Below are 12,805 nucleotides of genomic sequence, written 5' to 3' on the forward strand. Positions count from 1 at the left end.
TCGATGATCTGGAGAATATTGAAGTGAAGTTGGAGGATGAAGATAAAGCTGTCATCCTGTTGAATGCTCTTCCAAGAACCTTCGAGCATTTCAGGGATGCTTTGCTCTACGGGAAAGATCAAGTGATCACGTTAGAGGAGGTTGTGACGTTAATTCAAACCAAGGAGTTCCAAAAGCTCCAAGATTCGAAGGCAACCGAGGAGGTAGCATCTGGACTGATCTCGGTGAAAGGGAAATGGAAGAAGCAGGCTGGAAAAGAGAAGAAGTTGAAACCAAACGGTGTGAAACAGGTGCGATGTTTCAAGTGCCAGAAGATTGGTCATATCAAGAAGTTCTGTCCGGAGAAAGGAAAGGCCGTTCGGTCACAGGAAACCGCTGATGTGGCAGAGGCGTCTGAGGGATATGAATCTGTTGGAGTTCTGGTGGCTTCGTCTGAAGATTCTCAAAGGAGCTGGGTCATGGATTCCGGCTGCACCTATCACATGTGCCCGGTGAAGGAGTTATTTGAGAATCTTGATCAAAAAGTGCTGCTTGGAAATAACAAAGCTTGCCGAGTACAAGGAGTCGGGTCGGTGAGACTGAAGATGTTTGACAACCGAGAGGTGGTACTGCAGGATGTGAGGTATGTGCCCGAACTAAAGAGAAACTTGATTTCTATTAGTTCGTTTGATCTTGGAGGTTACACCACAAAAGTCGAAGATGGAGTGATGAGGGTATGGTCTGGAGATTCTGTGGTTGTCAAAGGTAGAAGGAGGAATGACTTGTACATTCTGGAGGGATCAACTGTCATTGGTCATGTCTCGGTAGCAAGTGGGGTTGAGAATACCTCTCGGCTCTGGCACTTGAGGATGGGACACATCAGTGAGAAGGGTCTTGAAGAATTGGAGAAGCAAGGCTTACTTCTGGGAGACAAACTGCAAAAGCTGGATTTCCGTGACCATTGTGTCTTAGGGAAATCACATAGGATACCGTTCGGTAAAGGGAAGCACTCAACCGAACGACCCTTTGAATATGTCCATGCTGACTTGTGGGGACCGGCAAGAACCTTAACTCATGGTGGAGGGGCGTATTTCCTAAGTATAATTGATGATTTTTCAAGGAGAATGTGGATTTACCTTCTAAAAAATAAGTCTGAAACGTTTCAAAGGTTCAAAGAGTGGCACACACAAATCGAGAACCAATTGGGATGTAGGCTGAAATGTCTAAGAATAGATAATGGGCTGGAGTTCGTTTCAGAGGAGTTTAATGTGTTTTGCAAAGAGAAAGGGATCAGGAGGCACATGACTATGGTTGGGACTCCTCAACAAAATGGTTTGGCTGAAAGGATGAGGAGAGGGTTCGGTGCATGTTGTTGGGATCAGGGTTGTCAAAGGCTTTCTGGGGAGAGGCTGCCAATACAGCCGTTTATCTGATTAACAGGAGTCCGTCTTCGACTCTCAACTTTAAAACGCCAATGGAGGTGTGGAGTGGACGACCGGCTGATTACTCACACTTGAGAGTGTTTGGTTCTTTGGCGTTTGCTCATGTCAGAGGTGATAAGCTGGATTCCCGAGCAGTGAGATGTGTATTTCTTGGATACGCCGAAGGTGTTAAGGGATACAGGTTGTGGAGGTTAGATTCTAAACCTTCAAAATTAATCATTAGCAGGGATGTCATGTTTGATGAAACAAGGATGGCAATGCAAGCTAAAAACTCTGGAAGCGAGAAGAAGACTCTCGTGGAGGTGGAGCATACTACTGAACGAGCTGTTCGGTCGTTGACTAAGGAAGACCGAACGGATGAAGGGCAAGATGAAAACGTTCGGACGCTAGAGGAGAACCGAACGAGTGAAAATCGAACAGACTTTGGTGATGACACAGATGGTATGTCTGGCAATGGAAGTCACTCAAAAGCTGCTGATGTTGATTTGAGGAACTATCAGCTTGTTCATGATAGAGAAAGAAGGATCTCTAAGCCGATCAAACGGTTTGGAGAGGCAGATCTGATTTGCTACGCATTGAATGCTACTGAAGATCTTGACCGATCGGATGAACCGAAAAGTTACAAAGAGGCTCTTGACAGCAGCTATCGACATCTTTGGCAGGGTGCTATGGAGGAAGAGTTGGAGGCTTTGAAGAAGAATAACACCTGGAGACTGGTGGATCTGCCAAAGGGTAAGAAGGTTGTAGGTTCAAAATGGATTTTTAAGAAAAAGGAAGCTATACTGGGCGGTGAGAAAGCAAGGTACAAAGCAAGGCTTGTTGCCAAAGGCTTTACTCAAATTGAAGGTGTAGATTATCATGAGATTTTTGCTCCAGTGGTGAAGCATTGTTCAGTCAGAGTCCTGATGGCAATAATTACTCATTGCGATTTGCATCTTGAACAGTTGGATGTGCGAACGGTGTTTCTGCATGGCGACTTGGAGGAAACCATCTATATGAAGCAGCCAGACGGTTTTGTTGTAGACGATAGGGTGTGTCTGTTGCAGAAGTCTCTTTATGGCTTGAAGCAAAGTTCAAGGCAGTGGTATAGGAAATTTGATGATTTTCTGATAAAGCTGAACTTCAAGCGGTGCAATTATGATGATTGCGTATATACTCTGAATCGTGACGGTGAGGTTCTATATCTTCTGCTTTATGTGGATGATATTCTGATTGCTAGCAGTGACAGGAGCATGATCCATGAGATGAAAGCAAAGTTGGGTGATGCTTTCGAAATGAAGGAGCTAGGGGAAGCGAGGCGGATTTTGGGCATAGACATAAAGAGAGATAAACCGGGCGGAAACTTATTTCTATCTCAAAAGTGTTATTTGCAGAAGGTAATTTCAAGGTATCGGATGGCTGAATCTAAAACTGCTGGCACACCGATCGATCAACACTTGAAACTTACCAAGGAACAATGCCCAAAGACCGAGAAGGAAAGGAGGAAGATGGAATCTGTTCCATTTTCAAATGGGATTGGGAGCATTATGTATGGCATGGTCTGCACAAGACCTGACCTAGCACATGGTGTAAGTGTTCTCAGTCAGTTTATGATTGATCTTGGACAAATTCACTGGGAAGCATTGAAGTGGATGCTCAGATATATAAGGGGGTCTCTTGATACTGGATTACTCTTCCAGAATAACTTTCAAGGTGGAGGTTATATTGAAGGTTTTGTTGATTCTGATTTTGCCGGGTGCATGGACACTAGGAAATCCCGTTCTAGATATGTGTTTACATTGTTTGGTATTGCTGTTAGCTGGAGGTCTACATTGCAGTCAGTCGTTGCTCTGTCAACTACTGAAGCTGAGTACTGTGCGCTTGCTGAAGGAGTTAAGGAGGCACTGTGGTTAAAAGGTTTGGTTCAGGAACTAAGTTTTAATCAAAAGTCTGTCTGTGTTCATTGCGACAGCCAGAGCGCCATTCATCTGGCCAATCATCAGATTTACCATTCCAGAACAAAGCATATTGACGTCAAGCTGCATTTTGTAAGGAGCATAGTGGAATCCGGTGATGTTCAAATCTGCAAAATTGCATCCGAAGACAACCCCGCAGATATGTTGACAAAGCCGCTTGCTAGAGAGAAGTTTCTTAAGTGGTTGTCCAAGATTGGGTTTCTACCGTTCGGTCTCTGATTGTTTGGCCGTTTGGTATTTTCTATCTTGTAATAAATCAAGTCTAGGTGGAGGATTGTTGTTTAGACTTGACTTTTTTCGTTTGTTAGTTTGTGTTCCGATCGGTTCGAACGGTCCTGTGTTAGACCGTTCGGTTGTTTGCGTTCGGTTTTCTTTGCTGTTTGCTTTCTGTGCTTGAGTTGGTTATATATTGTAACCAACTCCTGGTTTCGAATATGATATTCACGCAATATTCAGTTTTTCAATCTCTCTGTTTTCTCTTCTGTTTTTTTCTGTATTTCTGGGTTTCTTGTTTTCTCTCACGAACCCAACATATAATGACCCTAACACATTTAATATTTATTATATATATATATATATATATATATATATATATATATATATATATATATAAAAGTGACCCAAATTGTTAAGATATACTTCTTTATCTAAGGTTTTAATCTTTCTTGGCATATCCAATTTGGTTTCAAGTGATTGGTTCATCACATGTAGCCTTGTAGAACTGGAAGTAAAAACAAATATGATGAGAAAGAAAAGAAAGTGACAGTGATGTAATGAAAAAAAGAGGAAGATAATACAGACAGGGATCGATACGAAAGGAAGATTGTTTTTATCTTAACTATATTTTAATTAAGCTTCTTATGAAAAAAAGTTGCAGTGTTTAGTGTTTATATATGTGAGGGCAGGCTCAAGGACAAGCAGATAAAGCTATTGTTTTAGGTCTTGAAACTTAAATTTACTTTTTGTTAGTATACCTTTATTAAATAATTATAAAATTATGTCTCAATTTTTTTAATGATATATTTTTATTAAATTATTATAAAATTATGAAAAATGTTTCCTGTTTTAGCTCTTTTAAACCTTTAAGTCACCCTTGTATTTGTTATATTATAATGATAATTGTTATGAAAAATACTTGCAAAAATAACAGTCTCAAAGTTAAAAGTGTATGTTTTTCATTACAATGTAAGATAACGAAATGAAGAGTTTTATTGTTATGTATGATGAATGCAAAACAGTTTAAATGCCGATTAATTAGAAACAACTGTGGATATGAGTATTAAATTAGTTATTTTAAAGTTAAATAAATGAATTATGTTTTTGTGATAGAATGCTAAGATAAATCTCTTTACATATCAATTTACAACTTATGTTCTCCAATTTAAAATTATTTAACAAAAATCATACCTAAGTTATTAATGGATTTATATTCCTTCTAGGCAAATATCTACATATGTAACCCATCAAAGCTAAAATCAATCAATTATAGATTACAATATTTATATATTACATTATTAAATCAACCTTAAGACACTATTGAAAGGTAAATTACAAACTATGGAGATTTTATGATAGGTAAAATAAATTTACTATGACAAGTATGCTGACATCATAATTATGGAAGTTATAAGAAGTTTATTCTTTTTATTACATTGCAAAAATCTATCATAATAATAAGTCTGATTTACTATAAGATTATGACATGTTTTTGAAAATTTGTCATAATAAATCCAATTTACTATATCACGTTTTTATTATAATTAGTCCAACTTACTATAACAAATTTTTAAAAATCTATCATAATTAGTCTAGCTTACACACAAATTTTTAAAAATCTATCATAATTAGTTTAGCTTACTATGACACATTTTCAAAAACCTATCTTAGTAAGTAGATCTACTATGACAAATATAATTGGGTGAGTCATAGTATGTTTAAAGTTATTATGACAAGTAATGCAAAATCTATCATAGTAAGTTATATTTTGTTTTTTTTTTCAAATTTATTTTGTTTTACCATTTTCTTGTACACCTAAGTTATGTACAAATCCCAAAGAATTCATATAACCAGATCAAACAATTTCTAAGTAAATCAATTTATACAGTTCAGGTGTCCAATAAATTAAAAACATGAAATTGTATATACATAAACCTATAACATTTACAACTTTTACAAATACTCTCTAAACTTGGTTTTAATTTATTCCATCTCTCTACCTTACAGTGTGGGTGAATCATTAAATATCTACAAAAAATATAATGAAGTTAAACGATATTGTAATCCATAATTAGATAAATATTTAGTAAGTTTTAATTACCTTATTCCATGAGTTAGTAATGTTTGTACATATAATTGTGTGCATGAGTTTCATGACGTAATATCCACACTCATAACTCCCCTTGACGTCGACATTGCAAATTAAATATAAATAATTACAATATATTTTATATTAGAACTTAAATTGTAGTCATACATATAAATTACACTAGGTGCAATTGTTTGCATTTTCCTAGATACAAATGTAACACCCCGCAATTATGGTTGAGTTTCCAAAGACCTACAAAAAGTAAACATTCATTAAATCATATTGAAAGGAAACAAAATAAAATGGAAACTTATGCATATAATATACTTTTGATGGACAATGTGTTAGCTTTCTTATACAAGGAATATAATAGAACTACAAGAGAATGATCAAGATTAATGACTAGCAATTGTCAAGGACCCCTACAAGTTGGAATAATATTAATTGAAAATAAGTTTTAAATTAGTTACCTATAATTCAAAAATTGTGTACTTACTTATGCAAGTAAAGTGCTAAACACACCTCTTTGTCTGCTTTTTCAAATATCTTAATTAAGTATTTTTGTACCTTTTTCGATTTATTTCCTACACTCTAAATGATAATAGGGTCAAAAACTCCATAAATAGTAGCATTCTTCTTCTTGATGCAAGGTGATGTTAGAATAAATTTTTCAATATCAAGAAATAATGTTAGAATAAATTATTGAATACAATATTAAACTATTTTTATGGTTAATGAAGGCTCACTTACAAATTCCAAACTTTTGGAACTGTCGTAGATAGTAGATCATTACCAATCAAAATTTTGCAAATATCTTTATGACACAAAAAAAGTTGTGGTATCAGTCTTACCTATGAGTTCAGAAGACATATCTAATTGAATAATTTTATTCTCCATTGTCACTACCACTACACCGAGTTGTTGGAGAGGAGACAACTGTGGTCGCGGAAGTGTAACAATGTTTACCTTATTAGAACCCTCCAAAATTTAAATAAATTTAGTACAATAATATATCCAATCAAATACAACAAATGCATACATAATTAAAGCAAGTATGAATAACAATACTTACTAAAATTGGCTTTGCCAATCTAGCTGGCCGAATGATAAAATTTCCTAGGGCTTGTCCCAATGTTTCAACCTCCTCAGTAGGCATATAACGCGATCAGAAGAATCTTTAACATCTACGACCACCACTCACAACATATAATCTTTTATAGATGATTATTCTAGATAAACTAAAGTGTATTTAATCAAACATAAAGATGAAGCCTTTGATGTGTTTCTAACCTATAAAGTAGAAGTAGAAAATTAATTGAATAAAAAAGTTAAGAGGATTAGATCAAACAGAGGTGGTGAATATGTGTTATTTAATGACCTTTGTGTTAAATAAGGTATCATCTATGAAGTAACCCCACCATATTTACCTGAGTCTAATGGAGTAGTTGAGAGAAATAATAGAACTCTTAAGGAGATGATGAATGTGATGCTTATTAGTTCTAATGCAACTGATAACCTTTGGGGAGAAGCCTTGCTTACTGCGTGTTTTTTACAAAATAGAATACCTCATAAGAAAACTGCTAAAACTTCCTATGAGCTTTGGAAAGGTTATCAACCTAACCTTAAATATCTAAGAGTGTGTGAATGCTTAGCTAAGGTGATGTTACCCAATCCTAAGAAATGGAAAATAAACTCTAAAACCTTTGATTACATGTTCTTATGTTATGCTGAACATAGTGTTGCCTATAGGTTTCTAGTTCTTAAAAGTGATATAGTTGAAAGTAATTCTATAATGGAGACAAAAAAAATGTTGAGTTTTTTGTTTTTCCTTTAAAGGTTAGTGAAACGTCTCAACCTGTAGATAATAATAATAATGATGCCTTGTGTGAGGAATTAAGAAGAAGTAAAAGACAGATGAAGGAAACTCGATTTGGTATTGATTTCTATACCTATCTAGTTGATAATGGTCCAAGGAGCTTTGTAGAAGCTATTAGTTCTCGTGATGTAAAACAATGGAATAAATCCATTAAGACTGAAATTGAATCAATTTACAAAAATAATACTTGGACCTTAGTAGATTTGCCTAAAGGAGAAAAAATCATTGTTTGTAAATGGATCTTTAAGAAAAAGTATCATCTTGATGGATCTATAGAGAAGTATAAGGCAAGATTAGTAACAAAAGGTTTTATCAAAAACCCAACATAAATTACTTTGTCACTTTTGTCCCCGTGACAAGGATTTTCTCTATTCGAGTATTGTTAGCCTTAGCAGCCATCCATAAGCTAGTGATACACCAAATGGATGTTAAAACTGCCTTTCTGAATGGTGATTTGGAGGAGGAAATTTATATGACTCAAATTGAAGGGTGTGTTGTACTTGGCCAAGAGAATAAAGTTTGTAAACTTTTAAAATATTTGTATGGGTTGAAACAAGCACCAAAACAGTGGCATGAAAGGCTTGATAGTGTATTTCTATTTGATGGTTTTTCACCTAATGATGTTGATAAATGTGTACTCTAAATTTGAAAATGGTGATTGTGTCATTATATGTTTATATGTGGATGACATGTTAATTTTTGGTACATGCAATAAAATTGTCGCTAGAACTAAATTGTTTCGAGGATTGAACTTTGAAATGAAAGACATGGGTGAAGCCAATGTAATTTTAGGTGTTAGAATCATAAGGAAGGGAAATAGTATATTACTATCCCAATACATTTAGAAACTTCTTAAGAAGTTTGGGTATTATGATTTCAAACCCGTGAGTACCCCTTATGATGCTAACTCTAAATTAATGAAAAATAGAGGAGAATTTATATCTCAGCCTCAATATGCCCAGATAATTGGGAGCTTACTGCACTTGATGAGTTTTTCTAGACCTGATATTGCTTATGCAGTATGTAGACCGAGTAGGTACACTCAATGTCCAAATCAAGAACATTGGGATGCACTTTCTAGGCTTATGAGATACTTAAGAGGTTCAATGGATTATGCCATTGAATATAGTGGATTTCCCGCTGTACTATAAGGGTACAATGATGCTAACTGGATCTCTGATTCATACGAGACAAAATCCACTAGTGGTTATGTATTCACATTTGGGGGAGGTGTGATTAGATGGAGATCAACCAAACAAACAATTATTGCAAGATCAAAAATGAAATCTGAGTTTGTCGCTCTTGAGATGATTGGTAGTAAGGCTGAGTGGTTGAAAAACTTCTTAGCGAACATTCCACTAGGAATGAAACCAACCCCATCAGTATCAATACACTGTTATAGCCAATCGATAATAGCTATAGCTAAAAATAAGAATTACAATGGAAAGAAAAGACATATACAATTGAGACACAATTTGGTGAAGCAACTGCTAAATAGTGGAACTATTTCCATTGATTATGTGAAGTCAAAACGAAATCTAGCAGATCCTTTGGCAAAACCCCTGGGAAGACAAATGATATTAGAAACATTGAAGGGAATTAGACTTAAGCCACTTGCAAACAGACAAGTGATGGTAATTCAACCTTTGTGATTGAAGATCCAATGAATGAGGTTCACATGGGTAAAAACAAGTCACTTGTGAGTTCTGATATAACTAAATTGATTTTAAACAATTATGTCCCTTCCTATGGTGTGTGTGTGGAAGTGCTTAAGACTGCATTAGCGAGAGGTTAAACTTTGTTATTAAAATCCTATGTGGTGAAAGAATTTTAGTTCAAACAAAGTTTTAATGATTTTCATATCCCTTATGGGTGGTGTATGGTTTGCAGCATACACTTGATGAAATCACCTATATGTGTGTTGAGTAGGGCCGTTTGCATGAGATCTTGGCATGATCTTTAGAGAACTCATGAATACCAGGCAAGCGCATGGCCTAGTAAGCGCAATTCAATGATAACAACAAGGATTGTGGGGGTGTATTATGATTGATAAACCTTTAATACACGTCAAGTGTCCTTGGCTCATATAGCTTGCTATACCAACTACACTGTGTGTTAAGTTTCTTGATCTAGGACTAGTTCATATAGCTTGTTATACTAGCTCTGATGTTATGAAACCCTGGATAATTTCTTTTTTATATCTTTCGTCTTTTATGTGTATGTGTGTGTGTATTGCAATATGCTATAGAAAGGAGTGCCTATAGTGTTGTTATATTGCAAAATATCTAATTTGGTTTTGCGGAACGTTGGAACGTTGCAACTCTAAGTGGTCATACCACTCATCCACAAGTCACGCTCAGGATCATCCACATTCAAAGAGTGGTTTCACTCATCCACAACCGGGAAGCTTCTTCCTCAAGATCTTTTCCTTGGATCACTCCTTTTCACGCTTTACAAATAAAGCACTTCATTCTCTCCAAAGATCATCAAGAACCATTCTTCTCTCTATTGAAATTGTTGACAACACAGTTTCTACATCACTCTAGTTTTTGATGATGACAACACATTGCTTAATAACACGCATATGTTGTTGATGAAGTACATGCTCTTATGCTGATTGATTGTTATATCTGTTAAACATGTTTATGTACTGTGTTACATGTTCCTATGCTGATTGATTGATATATCTGCTGAACATGTTTATGTGCTTTATGTGTTATGTGCAATGCATCATTACATATGTTTTACTACACGTTTTAAAGCTGAAAACCACAAGCTTTTTATGAACTTATCACTGTGTGACAAAGTTATAGTGTAGTTGACTCCATTATTAATAGATTCGACTATGCTAAAATCTTTGTACAGATTTTGAGAATCAGTGCTCTGTGAAGTTTTGAGAAGAAAAGAATTTCAAAATTTTTTGCATGTTGAAGTCGACTATGTGCGCCACACATTCGACTGTATTATTTGTCTAGTTTGAAATTCTGTTATACTCTTGCACTCCAACGGCTATATTTTCAAAAGTTAGTTGAGCATTGATGACTTGGTCAATTGTGTTAAATGTGTTTTATTTTTAGTTGACTATATGCTACCAATTTGACTGAACTGTTATAACTGTCATAATCCAGTCGATTGAATTAATAACGTATTCGACTGTGAGGCTATCTAATTAACATAAATCTATGAATAGGCTGAACACGAATTTGTTCAGAGACTTTTGATGATCTAACATTTTCATTTCTGTTTCAGATTGAATTCTCTATTTAGAGAGCTCCAAGAATTCTCAAAGAAGACGGTGGTGATCTTTCTTGAAAGAGATTCAAATGGAGGCTGATTGCGCACACATTGCTTGATCATATTCTGCACAAAGAAGGTGCTTCTGGTTTGATCACATTGAGGCTTGGCATCCTTGAAGACTGCTGCATTGATTCTGGCTTGGCATCCGTAAAGACTGCTGTTTTGGACCTATTGTGATTACAAGTGATAGTTCACTTTGAGGATTGTTCAGAGTGGTTGACAGATTACAAAAGAGGGGATATCTTGCTGTTGTTATTGCCTATATTTTGGTTAAGGGTTAGAGAGGAGATTTATACTTTTGACGTGGAGGTCTTTTATAAATTCCTTGTTGTAAAAACTGCAACCATTATAGTGCATTTGCTTCCTGGGTTGGAAGGACACTGGATGTAGGTATTGTTGGCCGAACCGATATAAAAACCAGTGTTTTATTTTCTCTATCCCTGCACTTTTACTTTATAGTCGACTTTACATTTAACGCAGTCAACTACGTTTTTCCGATGCATACGAATTTTCATTACTTGCATTTCAAGAAAGTTTGAAAAGTTTCATACTTTGATTTCAAGATTGCGAAAAGAATTTGTTTTTGATAAAACATCAATTCACCCCCCTCTTGGTGTAAAAACGAAACCTACCTGTTTTCCAACACTCTCATTCTCTCTTCTATTAGTTTCACTCTTTCTCTTTTCTTCTTTTCCTAAATATATTATGGACTTATTTTATACTCTTTTTAGAGATCCTAGCTAGTTCTGAGATCCTAAAAAATTCTGAGAAGTTCTTAAGAACAATGATCTACACGTCTTAGAAAATCCGTTATTCGTGATCTTTATTCTTTTATTATCAGCTTATACAATATTATAGATGTAACACCTAATTAGTTTCATCCAAATAGTTAGACTTTCTTGAAAGCATTACAAATCATTTGGCAACATCATTTAATAAGTCCTACCATATATATATATATATATATATATATATATATATATATATATATATATATATATATATAAACCTATCTCTATTCGTTAACACAACTCTAAAGTTGGTTGAATAGTTTGAATGATTCCCAACATGATCCCTTTACCATATATACCTTGATTTAAAAAAAAATCAAAAATAAATTATTCATGTTACATGTTCACTCAAAGATATAATAAAAGATTTCTTTTTTAATCAAATGTCACAGCTAAATTCCTAGTAAATTCCTAATAAATTTTAGTCTAGAGTATATTCTCATAATATATCAAGGATTAGGTTGATATAAAATTATAAAAAGCGATATATATAGAAGAAGGTCTAGTAGCTCAATTGAAGGGTAAAAACCTAGCTTCTTAGCATCTTTTGTCTTCTTTTCCTTGATATGCTAATTTTTGTTTGCTTTATGCATAATTCATTAGGAAATTCTTTGATTATAAACAATTAAGCGCTAAGGTTTTCGACACCAACATTAGTGCAAAAATGCTATTTAACGTCACATCATAGACGTTGGTTAAGGGTAAACACGACGTATATTGATGACCGGTGGCATTTTTGTAAATAAGTTGGCCTTCTAGACGTCACTTAGAAGGTGCCCCGACATTTATGATATTTTAGACGTCGGGGCCCCTCCTAACTGATGTCTATATGTCTGATAGGTGGGTTAAAAGTCATTTCTTTCAATCATATAGACGTTAGTTAGGAGGGGCCCCGACGTCTATATGGCGGAAATTAATGGCTATTCACCTACTTGTAAGACATATAGATGTCAGTTGGGAGAGCCCCGACATCTAAAATATTATAGACGTCTGTTATTGGGGGAACCGACGTCTAAATCCTAAATCCATAAATTTAAAAAGTCACTTTTTGACTTCATTTAGACGTCTGATCCCGCCACTCCGACTTCTAAAGCACTTTAGACGTCTGTTATTCTGGGAACCGACGTCTAAACCCTAAATCCAGAAATTTAAAAAGTCAC

The sequence above is a fragment of the Vigna radiata genome, unplaced genomic scaffold (genome assembly GCF_000741045.1).
Source record: "Vigna radiata var. radiata cultivar VC1973A unplaced genomic scaffold, Vradiata_ver6 scaffold_111, whole genome shotgun sequence".
Taxonomy (NCBI): Eukaryota; Viridiplantae; Streptophyta; class Magnoliopsida; order Fabales; family Fabaceae; genus Vigna; species Vigna radiata.